This window comes from Staurois parvus, unplaced genomic scaffold (assembly GCF_062004578.1).
Source record: "Staurois parvus isolate SC_StPar_1 unplaced genomic scaffold, SC_StPar_1.0 ptg000955l, whole genome shotgun sequence".
NCBI classification, from domain to species: Eukaryota; Metazoa; Chordata; class Amphibia; order Anura; family Ranidae; genus Staurois; species Staurois parvus.
In genome coordinates, this window is record NW_028318751.1 from 180,497 (window position 1) to 185,961 (window position 5,465).

The window sequence follows — 5,465 nt, forward strand, 5'->3', positions numbered from 1 at the left end:
TAAATGCACCATCTGTGCTCTCTTCGACTTATCTACAGTACTGCTAAACTATTCCAAGGTCCCTCTGGAGATTTTAGCACCATATACCATCCCTTGGTGAACTGGCTGAATATAGCTACCAAGTGTCCCTCATCCAAAGCGGTTGTGCCTCTTTTGGACCCAAATCTCTTCCTCAGTTGTCCCTTTTAATGGTCTAATACAGGAGCCTCCAAACTTTCTAAACAAAGAGCCAGATTATTGTCCTTTGGACTTCAGTGGGGCCGGATTGTGGCCAGTAGGAGTAGAAAATAAACCAGTGTCTGCAGGATTAAACAATGCCCCAGGCTTGGTTGTCAGTGGGAGAACTAATAAATGACATAGCACCTGTGGTGAGCAAGAAAAGTAATAGTGCCCCATCATTGGTATTGGTGCTAGCAATAGTGCCCCATCATTAGGAGGAATAGTGCCCCACTATTGGTGTCAGTGGGAGGAATAGTGCCCCATTGTTGGTATCAGTGAAAGGAATAGTTTCCCATCGTTGGTGTCAGTGGGAAGACTAGTACCCCACTGTTGGTATCAGTGAAAGGAATAGTTTCCCTATCGTTGGTGTCAGTGGGAAGACTAGTACCCCACTGTTGGTATCAGTAGAAGGAATAATTCCCTATCGTTGGTGTCAGTGGGAAGACTAGTACCCCATTGTTGGTATCAGTGGAAGGAATAGTGCCCTATATTTCGTGTCAGTGGGAGGAATAGTGTTTCATCATCGGTGTCAGTGGAAGGACTGGTGGAAGCACCAGTCTAGGTGCTGCTGTACAGGACATTACAGAAGATTTATTCTAAATCAAATTTAGAAACGTATACTAGTTGCAGTTATGATACTTTTTTTCATGTAACGCATAATAGCATCATTTGATTCTGCTTCTGTCTGAAATTCAGCTTTAAATATTTACTTGAAAGTTAGGCCTCTGGATTGCTTTTCAGACCCAGTTAATAGGCTTTTAGGGGGTGATATGCTGCCTTCAGAATGCCTGTTTTTATATCCCCAAGAGGGATTTTACAATGAGATCCCACTTGACCGTGTGCCTCAGATGTTGTGGCGCAGTCAGGGCCATCTTTAATAATGTTCAGACCCTGGGCAAACATCTTCTTGCCCTCCACCCATGGAATTTCGCTCTACTCCTGCTCTGAAACATACAATAAATGACAGCTAATCTCAAAATCAGTTTACTGCAGCAGATCAGGCAGCAATTGATTGCAGGAGGTTACAGCATATCTTTACTGCTCACTGGCTGGTTACTAGAGGCTACAGCACACATTATGGCTCACTAATTAGCTGCTAAAGATTACAGCACATGATTTATGCTTGCTGATTGGTTGCTAGAGGTTACTGCACATTATTACCACGCGCTGATTGGTTTTTAGACGTTACTACACATCATTACCACTTACTCATTGGTTGCTAGAAGTTGCTGCACATCCTTAATTACATCTCAATGATTAGTTGCTGAAGGTTACAGCACATCTTCTCTTCACTGCCTGCACACCATGGACTGAGAAGGTTAGTGGTCCCACCAATAAGCAGAAAACTCCTAGGATTCCTGGCATCAATGGCAGTACTGGGGAGGGAGGAAATGATCAGTGGCAGTGCTGGGGGGAGGATTGATGGGATCAGTGGCAGTGGTGGGGGGTGGGATCAGTGGCAGTGCTGGATGTGGATGGGAGGTGACATTTCTGCACCGACCACCAATATTAGCGGGGATTAAAACTGATGACCAATGTTAGGTGGATTTACAGTAACCACCAGTGTAAAGGCAATTCTGCACTTACCATCAGTGTAAAGGGAAATTTACACTAGCCACCAATGGAATGAGGAATTGGCACTGGCCACCAATGTAACAAAGAATTTACACAGACAACCACTGTAATGGGGAATTTTTCACCAAGAACCAATACATTTCTACGCTGGCCACCAATGTAAGGGGGAATTTACACTGCCCACCAGCAGAGGTGTTGGTGACTGGAACCTCTGAAGGCATAATATACATATGAATGTCGAGGCTATTTGCAAATCAATGCCACATTGCTGCTGCTATTTACATATGAATACCACACTGCTGCCACTATTTACATATGAATGCTGCCATCATTTAGATGCGAATGCTGACATGGTCTGCACACCTGAGTCATCTGTACATGGCAATAGGACAGAGCTGGGCAGCATGAGTGACAGCACTTCACACTGAGATATCAGAGCCAGGGGCGTATTTACCATAAGGCAAACAAAGCATTTGCCTAGGGGGGCATTATTTCAGGGGGGAAGTGGCATTTTTCAGGGGGGCATCGCTGACCCCGAAAGAAGGGATGGAAGAAAGGACACACACAGCATGAGCACCAAGTGGGATCTGAGAGAGGCTGAGGGCTGCTTGATGGTGTATATAGAGCCTGACTCTTGTTCCCGGGGATGTACGGAGCTGTGAAGGTGAGTGTCTTCTCTCTCACCAGGGTGGGAGGGGTTGCCAGTGCATGGGGGGCGGTGGTAGTGGAAGGCTTTCTCAGGTGGGGTGTTGTTGGTCAATGTCAGGCTCTTACTGTGGGGGAGGGGGGTGTTTGTCAGTGCTAGGATCTCTCCGTGGGGGGCGATTTTTGTGTTGCCTAGAGCAGATCAAATCCTAAATACACCACTCATCGGAGCCCAGGACAAAGACTTCAAGGGACAAGGGAATGTAAACCAGTGCAGTTGACAAGTATGGGCAGCTGCTTTGGGTCCCACAGCAATGACTGGGCCCACAGGATTCTAACCATTTTGCCCCTCCTTAAAGATGGCCCTGAGCACAGTACTATTGACTTGAATAAAGCACAGCTGACAAACATCACCACCACCCGTGACATGCTATATAAAATTTTTCGCACTGCAAAGTGACTGTGGCAATGTATACAAAGATGTCTGTCGGCCCTGTTAACTTGCCGGTAGGTGGTTGGGTGGCGTGGTAAGAGCGCAGAAAATCGTCTGCGTTTATCATCTATCCTCCACATTTGTGAACAAGGCCTTAAAGTCATTCAGATTTAGCACAGCTTTTAAAAGATGCTTTTGATACAATCCAGTATAAAAACCTCTGCTTCTGTCTACATCACTCTTGGGATCTAATGTATGCATGCAGAGATCATTTAATCATGATGAGCTCAATGCAGACTGAATGTTCTCCACAATGACTTGGTATACGTTGAATCGCCTATACGCACACTTATGATCTCCCAGAATGACCACCAGATGGCAGACTAGCATAGCGCATGGCTGGAAAGAGATGCATTTAGCTCTGCCAGAGAAGGTAATTCTCTGCAATTACAATGACAACAACATTAGAAAAGAAATATTAATAGGATTTTAGCTGTGTAGACATTATTTAACCCTTTTGCTGCATTATGGTGCAATAAACTGTGTTACATATATTCCGAAAACATATTATGACAGCTGATGGAATTGTATGCGTGTTCATTCTACTTCCCTACACCAATAAATCAGGAGGTATGAGCAAATGTGGACAAGGTAATAGAGGTAATGCCAAAGACTCTGCGCTCATTACAATCTAATACCATCAACTGCTGGCTTTTCAACTGGGGTGCTGCGAAGAGTCTCTAATGTTGTCTAATGTGGGGAAGACACTCCAGGGGTCAGATATGGGGGTGCAAAGACAGCAGCAGGCCAGAAAGCCAGGGAAACCCCAAGAGACTTGGTTCCCAATATAAATGGCAAACGTTGAAAAGCCAATAAGGGCCTAGATAGACATTTATGTACAGGCTGAGGCAGGGCTTAACATTTAAAGTCCAGAGCTACTAGCCAGGCCTTAAGAGTTACTCACCACCAACAAACACACACAGACAAACATGTACGTACGTACATGCATACATACACACACACGCACAGAGACGCATGTACACACACCACACATACAGACACATGTATACACACATAGGCACGTACAGATACGCATACACACAGATACATGTACATACACAGAAATACACACACACAGACACGTGTACATACACACACATACAGACATATGTACATGCATACACAGACACATGTACGTACACACACACACACACAGACAGCTGTACATACACGCAGACACATGTACAGATACACACATGTACATACACTCAGACACATGAACATGCAGACACACACACACACCTCTATAAAAAGTTGCAGTACTTCGTTGTTCACTCACAGAGCCGGGTACTGCACTCTAGGGGGAGGCAGAGAGCACAGCACACACTCCTTCCTTTGCTTTCACTGCACTCAGCTATTGAGCAGTTTGATGGCTCCCAGTGCCAATGACAGATCCGGCCTGAGCTCCGAGCCTGCTCAGTAAGACGGCCCTGGGGGACACACTCGCCCCCACCATAATCTCCACTCGCTATTGGCGAGAAGGCGAGTGGAAATTTCAAGGCCTGGGCTAAGGATACCGCTTTCTACTAAGTAATGTCTTCCCCCCACCTTGGATTCAGAGGAGGCTTTCCCCTGTGTGATTGAAGGGTCCACTGCTGTCTGGTGCATAATGATCTATTTTGTAAGTGCTAACTTCTAACAATTTTACAATGCTTAATTGTGTTTGATGTTCATGTTTTTCTGTTTGTCTAAGTATACGTATCTCTTTTAGATATATAATTAGTTCCTGAGGAAGCGACTGTCATCACGAAACATGTCGGGCATTCTCTTCAGTCTTTGAATGTTCCTTGCCGCCTCCACAGGATTACTTTGGTGGTAACTTCTACGCTGTATCACTGGTTGTCAACCTTTTGAATATATGTTGGGCTTTGGGACATTCATTGCGGGAACACTGTACAACATTTTATCCAAAATTGTCTATATGTGATGTGATGTTAAATAAAGGAACATTGATCTTATATTTTCTGCGTATGTGGTCTCTGTGCCTATAAAGTCCATTTATACAATCTCCTTTTTTTATAAATAGGGCAGGGAGGTGTCTGTGGTCCAGGCCTCCAGGCCTGGGAGAGGGGGAAACATTACTTCCCCATAGATATAGTATATGGTGATCAAGCATTGTCAGTGTGGATCACCGGGTGAAGAAATAGCCAGGAAAAAAAAGAAAGAGCTTGAAACAAAGCTAACTAAACAAAATGCAGTACAGAAAGGTATCCATTGCACAGGGGTTATAAGGGTGCGCTACATGCGCTGATCCATTGCACAGGGGCCATGCTAATCTTCTCTGTATTGTTCCAATTTTTAGTATATGTGCTCATGAAGCACATACGTGGCATATATATATCCAAAATGGAAAAGAAAAAAAAAAACCACACATTTTACCTTTAGTTACACTTTAAGAAAGTGTATATACTAACAAGGACAATAGCCATGGGGTCATTTTATCTACAGCTCATGACACATTATCATAATCAGTAGGTTGTGGAAAGTTTTAAATAAAAACAAACTTTTATAAGGTTTTTAGCATGCAGTTTAC

The 5,465-nt window shown here is 44.2% G+C and overlaps 1 pseudogene; it reads right to left on the reverse strand.

Moving 5' to 3' along the window:
• Nucleotides 1–5,182: 5,182 nt before the first annotated feature.
• LOC149441715 (U6 spliceosomal RNA) lies at nucleotides 5,183–5,254 on the reverse strand (annotated as a pseudogene).
• Nucleotides 5,255–5,465: the final 211 nt, after the last annotated feature.